The sequence below is a fragment of the Magnolia sinica genome, chromosome 8 (assembly GCF_029962835.1).
Source record: "Magnolia sinica isolate HGM2019 chromosome 8, MsV1, whole genome shotgun sequence".
NCBI lineage: Eukaryota > Viridiplantae > Streptophyta > Magnoliopsida > Magnoliales > Magnoliaceae > Magnolia > Magnolia sinica.
The window spans coordinates 23,805,187-23,814,506 of record NC_080580.1 but is presented as its reverse complement, the minus strand read 5'-3'; the positions used below and the strand labels follow the sequence as shown (position 1 = coordinate 23,814,506).

Below are 9,320 nucleotides of genomic sequence, written 5' to 3'. Positions count from 1 at the left end.
TATCAAAAACAATTCTCTCTCCCCCACCTCAAATGTCTCTGACTTGAGGAAGTCGAGTACGTCCTAAGAGAAACTCATGAAGGCATTTGTGGAAACCACTCTGGCGTTCAAGCCCTCGCCTACAAAATCATCCGACAAGGATACTTCTAGCCGACCATCCAAATGGACGCTCGACGATACACTCAAAAATGTGACAAGTGTCAACGATTCACGACAATACCTCGACAGCCTCCCGAGCAATTAACTCCTATGGCCGGACCATGGCCGTTCACCCAATGAGAATCAACATCATCGGCCCTTTACCAACTGGCAAAGGGCAGACTAAATTCGCATTTGTCGTAGTTGATAATTTCACCAAATGGGTCGAGGCTGAAGATTATGGACTTCATCTGGAAGAACATTGTATGCTGGTATGGAATCCCCCCCACAAGATCATCTTAGACAATGGGAAACAGTTGGACAATAACCAATTCTGAGGCATGTGTGAAAACCTCAGAATCTGGAATGTTTACTCATCACCTCGGCACTCGCAGGCTAGCGGACAAGTCAAAGCAATTAACAAGATCATCAAAAATCATCTCCAAACGAAGCTCGAGAAGGCCAAAGGATCCTGGGCAGAAGAGGTCCCCCACGTCCTTGGGCATACCGGACTACTGCCCGAACGGCTACAGGAGAAACCCCTCTCTCCCTATCCTTCGGCGTTGAAGCCATTATCCCAGTCGAGATCGGGCTACCGACAGCTCGAACTCGCTTCTACGACGAACAACAGAATGCCGAACAAATGGCACTAGATCTCAACCTGATCGAAGAAAGAAGGGAACAAGCCCGGCTTAAGGTCGCAGTTCGGCAATAGCAAGTCACCTGTTTCTACAATTCTATGGTAAATAGGAGGAGGTTCCAAGCTGGAGATCTAGTCCTCTACAGAACCTTCTAAAACACCAAGGAACTCGGCTCAGGAACTTTGGGACCGAACTGGGAAGGACCTTACGTAGTAACAAGTATGAGCCAACCAGGGTCATACCGACTCGAGGACTTGGAAGGACGACTCTTGCCACACCCATGGAATACCGAGCATCTAAAAATCTACTACGCATAGGGACCGGCCTGGCTTAAGCGCAAAGTCTACTTTCTTGTTGTTTTTAATTTACAATGTTGGGACCATTGCAATAAAAATTCGGAGGTCGGGACAAGTTTGCTCCCTACTTCCATGTCTACAAACTTTCCGCCTACTAAAAGTCTACTAAGGGCTTCTCGCAATACAAGGGAAGAATAACCTTCACGAATGGGCCGACCCTTCAAGAAGAGGTCGGGCCATGAGCTATCGCCGCTATTAGAATCGCACGACTTGCAGTAAGGACAATACTTTTAAAAATACAAAAGTATCCAACCTACGAAAGCACTCGACCAAGAATTATATATTCGCAAAATAAAACAGCTAAGGGTAAAAGCTCGGCACAACCTAAGGAATGTCGACCTACCCATCACAAGACCGACTAAACTACCTAAGACAACCATTGCAAAAAAAAAGATCTTTTCATTAAAAACAAATGAAGAGCACATTGCAAAAACATAAATTACAACAAAAGGGTAAGAGGAAGAAATTACGACGCCGAAGAAGGCGGTTTGGGAGGTGAGTCTTTGAGAGGCGCCTCGGAATCAAAGTCGACCTCCTCAAAGGCTAAGAGGTCGAGCTTGGGATGCGCCCCTTTAACGTCCTCAAGGCACTTCTCATACCCGAGGCCATACAGAGCATCCCTACCCTCCATGTACTCCTTGGAGGACTTGAACACTTCCACAGCTGCCGCCCGAGCCGAAGAGATAGCCGCCTGGGCCTCCATCTTCACATCATGGGAGTGCTTCAGCTCCCTCAGGTTTGACTTCCACCGAGTGCCTCTCTCCAAGGCATCGGCAAGCATCTTCTTCAACACCTCCAGCTCGGCCGTCGACCCATCTTCCTAAGCTTTCAGGGCAACATTTTGAGAACGAAGCTGGATGACCTTCTCACGAAGTTGCCCAGCTTTAGCACAAAACCGCCCGATTTCGATATGAAACCGCTCAGCCTCGGCCCCCTTCTGCAGTAGTGTCGCCTCCGCTTCCTTGCATTCCGCCTAGAAGTGCAGCATCTCATGATGCACGTTAAGAAGGGAGGGGGTGTACGGCAAAAATAATAGTATCAAACCAAGCCAAAAATAGTAATAAGGCTATGAGGAGCCTACCATCTCAAGTAAGATAAACTTACCCCAAAGAAAAGCCTCGCCAGCTGGCCCACAACTCCATCTTGCAGCGAGTCCATTGTACTGGTGAATTCGGCATCGAGGACATGTCGATCCACCCAAGGCAGAAGGCCCTTTATTGTGGCATAAGCCGACATGAGAGGCATCTAACCTTCACTACCGCAACCGCTAGCTGGACCCCCCACCTGAGGTGAGGGGAGTTCGGTCTCTATATCCGCGACCGCTCGGGCCCTAGCAGCCTGAGCTTCGGTAAGAGAAGCTACCCCAACGACCACCTCGGCTGTATCGGAAATGGTGGCAGTAGGAGTCGAGGCAGGCATCTCATCCACGACCTTCCGGCCTACAGAGGACGAAGGGTCGACCTTCCTTTTGCTCTTGGAGATCAGTTTTTTCTTCTTCTTCTAAGCAACCTCAGTAGTAGGAGGTGCCTTGCGCTTAGAAGGTCTCGACTTTGGCTTGTCTGCACGAGAAAAAGGAGTTAACAAAATACAGCAAAATAAATGAAATTCCTGAGTAACCTACAGAAAGAGCCATACCTGTCAAGACTAGATCAAGACATGATTTAAGCAGAAGCTCGGGCGTGATAAGCTCCCTCCAAGATCTCAGGTCGGCCTCCACCGATCTAGCCCCAGCAATCCGAGCAAGAGCTTCTACACGGATACTTGGGAACAATTGCTAAAGAACGCATGTCAGACTAGAAGTAACGATTAAGCAAAAAAAAAAAAAAAACTCCAAGTTTCGATATACCGACCTTGCATAGAGAAAGAGGTCAGAACGCATGAACGTAGCCTGAAAATTCCTAGTGCCTCCCACTCTCCTGACACTCAAAACCACTAGTTCTTCTAGTTTTTATTCAAATTCGGGATGTCCGTGATTAGGGCCTTGCCAGTTCCCTGCCAGGAAGAAAAATAATACCAACCCTCATGAAGAGGGTTGGCTTTTACCTGATATAGGTGGAGAAACTCATCCACGGTCAGCTCGGGCTGGTCAAGCTCAGACCAGAAGATGAATGACCCCACCAACGCCCTCCAGGCATTTGGGATCAACTGCCCGGGAGCTAACCCTAAGTGCGCAAGCACCCGCCTCACTATCCTCTAAAGGGGAAGCTTAAGGCTGCACTGAAGGGAGACGTGGAAGATGACCACAGGAGGCTTATTAGGAAGCTCGCTTGGTGAGGGAGTTCAGAGTATTACAGAATCTAGAATGTGATACCTCGACCTGATCCACGTCAGGTCGGCTTCCGTCAGCATGGACCCAATTAGCCCCCTCTCCTCTGCCTTGACGAGGACTCGCTAGTCTCCTCTATCGCCAGGAAAGTACCCTTCGCCTCCTCTGACCACTCCGCCGGGGACCGCACATGTAACGCCCCGACTTTTCAGGACCCGAGTATGTGACCCATTTCTCAAAAAACCCGAGTGTTAACTTATAAAGAGCCAAATCCCATATATAATATTTTTTTTCTTCAATAGAGTTAACAGATAAGCGTAGAATGGACAAGTCAGCATAACAGAAAATTTGTATTTTATTTAGAATGTACAAGAGGTTGCCCATAATGACTTATACAAACCAATGTCTCAACATTAACAATTACAAGATTTACATACATGAGAGATAACAGAAAACATCAAAATGTAAGCCGCAAGACCGCGTGGCTCCTCTTAGCAATATAACCGTGCATCCCTGGCACTTGTATCCGACTCCTCATCGGTTTAAACCTGACATCACTTAAGCCACCTGTGCTACCTGTATGGGTATATATTTGATGGATGAGTGGTCAACTCAGTGTGAATTTTCCTCAAGATTTCACACCGCCACATTAGGTAAGCATAGTTATAAAAACATACAAGGCATACAAAACAATACATGATGCAGTCTTATTAAATGTATAGATGTATGAGTGCACATCAATTGGGGATGCTCATCCAGTTGGCTTTTGGGCAAAATCCATGCAATGTAGCCGGTTACCAGCGAAAGTACGTAGTACATGCATAGTACCAAACTCACCAAAAGTGAGCCGATAGTCGGTGGTCTAGGAGCTAGCGAAACGATACCCCAACTAAATCCTATTAGGTACGTGCTACAACATCTAGAATTAGCCACCCGTCATCGCCCATATGCTATGAATGAATGATTAGCTCATCCGTTATTAATCCATTTACAATCAGCCAGTTTAATAAGCTCAAAGGTCACTACGAGGGGTTCATCACCCAGTGTAGGCCAACAGCTCGGGTATAGGTCACATACCACCATCCCCGGCTCATGAGGCTACCACTTTAGGATGTTTAATGGAAACCTGTCGACTAGTGGCTAATCATATTTTAGTATATGGGGCTTACCATCGCATGGTTGCACAAAGTAAAACATCGAACCCATCTAGGGCAAATACCAAAACAAAACCACCTGGGGTGAATTTCAAAATTAAGCCACATAGGGCCGATATCAAACCATGCGATAAAAGACCATCATTAAAAACCACTTAGACACAACAACCCCTAGATGGTAGGCCCACATCAATATTCAATTTAAACTATCATTCAATAACCATTAAATCGAAGGTCCATTACAATCAAAATCGGTCAAGTTACATCCTAAGTATGGGTGTACATTTATAGGTGGGGGTTTCCCACTAATGTACCAGTTTAAGTCCCACAAGCAATCCACAAATAATCTACAGTCATGAAATAAATATGCAAGATAAATTCTAAGCATGTAATATAATAATTTAAGTTCAACAATTAACACATGTTATTACAAAATGAAGATGACAATTATCAATCATAATTAAAACAAAAACTATCACTTAAGCTAATGGGAAAATGGAAAGCTCAAGGGGAAGAATGATCACCTCATAGTTCACATTATCTACCAACATCGCTATGAAATACGTGTTCCCTTAAAATCAAATCCTACCATAAATCAGGATATACAATTAGATCCAAGTTCTACATACTACCTAGGGTTTAAGATAATAGGCTAGGGTTATCTTTTAGGGTTTTAGTGTGGAATTTAGGGTTTTCATCCTAGGGTTTAGCCCTAGACTTAGATTTTAGGATTTAAATTGTAGTTAGTGTAAAATAAGTCACAATGTCGATTTAATAGTTAGAAAATAATTATTATCCTTAATGTTACGATTGATATTAGCACGCATAATAATGATAATCATTATGATAATAATAAATACCTTGACCTACCATGAATTATGAAATTTTACGATTAGATCCAAATCTTAACACACTATTTAAGGTTAAGGTCTTAACCTAGGGTTTATATCTAGGCTAGATTTTTAGGATTTGGACTCTAGTCGGTGTATTAGTTATAATTTAAACTTAATAGTTACAAGATAATTATTAGCGTTAGTATTATACTTCATATTAGCTAACATGCTAATGATAATCATTATGACGATAATTAAGTTTTGATCTAAAGAGTGATAAAACAGTATACCAGCATTTAGTAATGATATTATTTTATATGTAATAACTAATATCGGTATAGCTAACTTACCAATGGCTATTCATTCCTAATATTAAAAATCCTAATGATCGTAGGGACGGTAACCATGTTGATAGTGTTAATAATTGTAAAATCGTCATTAAACTAGCAATGAAATTTTTATTTAGCTAACTTGACAACCTTAACCCTTTTGAGGATAATAAATATTATGATATACTATTAATGATAATGTTTGAGGGAAATAGATAAAATACTCCTAGTTAGTAATTGCAACTCTGTCTATAATAACTAGTTTTAGCATAGGTTATCCACTAATGGTTAAACATACCTAATGTTAGAAATCCTTATAATAAGAGTGGTAACAATTAGTGTGATCTACTATCAATGAGAGTATTTAGGAATGATAAGTAGATACTAATGTCTCATATCTAACAGTTGTAGTTTTATTCATAATAACTAAGATACGTAACTTGCTAACGGCTAATCGTATTTAATAATCACGATAATTATGGTAACATCGATTTTTATACTAAATCAACTATTTGCTTTGGCAGAGGAGGCTTACTCACATTAGTCGGCTTATCAGCGAGTCAGTCTTCCAAACCCGACCCGTCTCCAACAGCCCATAACTGCGACTCAGGCGAGTTGACCCGGCAACTCATGCTCTCTTCTTCTTTCTTTCTCTTCCTTTCCTTCTCCCTTTTCTTTCTCTTTTCTTCCTTCCTCTCCTACTGTGTTGGAATATTCAGCAATGCTCGAACCATGCCCAACCTGATTGGGACAGGCCCAACTCAGACTTGGCAGCCTAGCGAGTGCAAGGGCTGCACTCATTCCCTCTCTCTTTCTCTTTCCTTTCTCTCCTCCCTTCCTTCTCTCTTTCTCTCTCCTTCTCTTTTCTCTCCCTTTTGATTTCCTTTCTCTTCTACCTCACTCAAACCTGCACCAGCAGGCTTGCTGGACCAAACTAGGCCCGGCCTTACCCAACGCAGCTCGACTCGGTTCGAGTCAGCAGCCCAGTCGGGTCGGCTCGGAGGGTGCAACCACCCAACTGCCTCTCTCTCTCTCTTCTTTCTCTATTCCCCTTTTTTTCTTTCTTTCAACCCTGACCAACAACAGCCCAACTCGACTAGGACTCGTTTCGAATCGACGCGACTCGGTGTGGTGCGACTCGAGGAAGATGCTCAGGCTTTAATGGCGGATCTCGAACAACAGCTCATTCCTTCAAAATGAAGTCGGTGGACTGCCTCCGAACTGCCAAAAAAGCTTGGGAAATCAACAGATCAGAGCTTTGCATCAGTTTCCTCGTGGTTCAAACGAGAGAAGGTTTCGGGCGTTTTTCTATGGGTTGGCGCTGGAGGCTGCGAAGAGGCGCAGCTGTCCGAAAATTTCTCTCTTTTATCTCGAAACCTAGCTCTCCTGCACTGTTGGATGAGCAATGAACGGATGGGATTTGGTTTACCTTGCAACAGCCTAAAATACCACCGGTAAGACTCAAACCGGCCGTGGTTTTGGTTTTCTATGGGCGGAAACCTTCTCCCACATGGAGAGCCACTGGATGGCTGGGATTTCCCCTTAATGAATGGCCAAGAATTGAGGATGAGGACGCATGCGGATTGCCAAGCTGGCAGCAGTATGGCAGTTTCCGTTTTTGGAAATTTTTGTGCGCAAGTCCTATTTGGCCGAGAATCGTGTGCCCATATGTATAGAGGAACCCGAGAAATAACTTGGGTTTTGGTCGAGCCCACTTTCTGAATCATTTGGACGGTTTGGATTGGATCTAGGTGGCCCACATTGATCTTAACGGATTAGTTTTGGCGTGCCCGGAAACACATCTTTGCTTGTGCGCCAGACCGTTTACGTCTACTATTGTATGCATACACATGTGCGTGGGGCTTTACAAGCACTTGGTTTAGATCATCTTCGACGGGCGCACACGATGGACAGCTCCGATCATCTTGATGATCGATCATAATGGCCTACCAATCCGACGCACGGACGGCCCTATTTCAAACAACCTGAAGGCGGGAAAGAAAGAGAGGATTCTCTCTTTTTCGGAAAGCCTCGAGCCAAACAACGTTTGACCGAGCTGGCGGTCCGGTGTACGTCTGGTGCAACAATACCAGTGTGCACACCACTCCTGTTTGGAGTCCACTGAGGTGCCTGGACGAAATCCACTCCGTTCGTTCGATTCCTCTACTCCTAACAAATCATCATACAAATTTCCAGCCAGACGCAGCGACCCGGTGGGCCATGAACTTGGATTTTCATCTTTAAATTGTAAGTTTTCATCGATCTGCTGGCCAGATTGCGTTCAATCTGATCATCCACTGTTTTAAGGGTCTTGGGGCCTACCTAGATAAGATTCAACGGGTGAAGTGGTGGCCTGATAGCCTAGGTCCATTGATCAGGTGGCGGGACCTCAATTGTTGGGCTACGTCAATCTAACGGTCAGATTCTATCAATTTTTTTTACCACCAATGGTTCTAGAATTTGTGGGTTAGGTGGTCACTTAGTGCATATCATCTAATGGTTCGTTATGAGCCTAATGGACGGATCAGATTAATTCCAAAACGATCATTTGATGATTCCCAGGATTCTTAGCCCAGCTTAGGTGAAAATCACCATTAGGTCTAGTGATCAAGTCGCCTAAAATAGTTTTCTCTAACGATGTGGTGGTCCATCTCGAATAATAACGGATGGACTGTTTAATATATAAGTGGGGATTTCATTCAACGGTTGGATGTTATCAAGTTTAATCATTGCTGACAAAGGTTCCTAGTGCGTGTTTTAAGTGAAGTCCCGATAGTCGATTAGTGTGTCCCAAGTGTTTTAGGCCCTGATGAATGGTGGATCTTGCGTCCTAAGATTGATGATAACCTAATGGCTAACTTATTCAATTAAATGACTATTCGTCCCATTAGAGTCGTGGATCTGACCATGATGTGCGGTGATTAATCCAATGTTTCCCCTAATGGTGTAGTGGTTCATGGATGAAGATTATGATGAATAATTTAAATGGATGGGCTGACCTTGATGTTGATTGCATGACTGGCCTTATTGTATGGTTATGATGAAAATTGTTTGCATTGATGTAGGGCCAAACTCGATTTGAGGCATTTTAGGTGCGATGTCATGCACCTCGATTGCGAGTCGAATGATCATTAATGGCACAATCTCCTGCTGAGAAGTCAAGGGCCATTCAAGGGAAGGTTGAGCTCGAATGAGCTGGTTAAGGAGGGCGAATCATGGGTAAGTAAGCGATGTGTGGATTATGATTTTTTCTTTTCTTTTTATGTTCTTACACGTGCTTGTGCTAAATTTGATTTAAGTGGTAACACCCGAGTATTAAAAAGTACGGGGTGTTACAGCTCAACCACCCGCAACGCATGGGAAGCCCGAAAATCCCTGTTGCTCATCATCATCAAAGGTGAACCACCATCACGACTAGGGGTCCCCTCTCGCTGACTTGAAGTTTCCGGCATGGTTGTGGGCCCAAAAGATGCCAAAAACTTAGAAGAAAAGAATAAAAAGACGAAGAGGGAACTGAGGAGCAATGCTCACCCCAAGAGATAGCCCGCCTAAGAAAACGTCGGAGAAATGACCGGGAATGCGCTGACAATCGCCAGACGCCAG

General features: G+C 44.1%; 2 long non-coding RNA genes across 2 annotated transcripts; both read right to left on the bottom strand.

The window, feature by feature from the left end:
- Positions 1 to 1,520: 1,520 nt before the first annotated feature.
- LOC131253095 (uncharacterized) lies at positions 1,521 to 2,957 on the bottom strand. Its single transcript, XR_009174908.1, has 2 exons — positions 2,771 to 2,957; positions 1,521 to 2,694 (listed from the first exon to the last, which is right to left on the bottom strand). It is a non-coding gene; the product is annotated as an uncharacterized LOC131253095 (long non-coding RNA).
- A 781-nt stretch (positions 2,958 to 3,738) lies between these two features.
- On the bottom strand, positions 3,739 to 9,112 carry LOC131253096 (uncharacterized). The gene is made up of 2 exons (XR_009174909.1): positions 5,080 to 9,112; positions 3,739 to 3,977 (listed from the first exon to the last, which is right to left on the bottom strand). It is a non-coding gene; the product is annotated as an uncharacterized LOC131253096 (long non-coding RNA).
- Between the last annotated feature and the right edge of the window lie 208 nt (positions 9,113 to 9,320).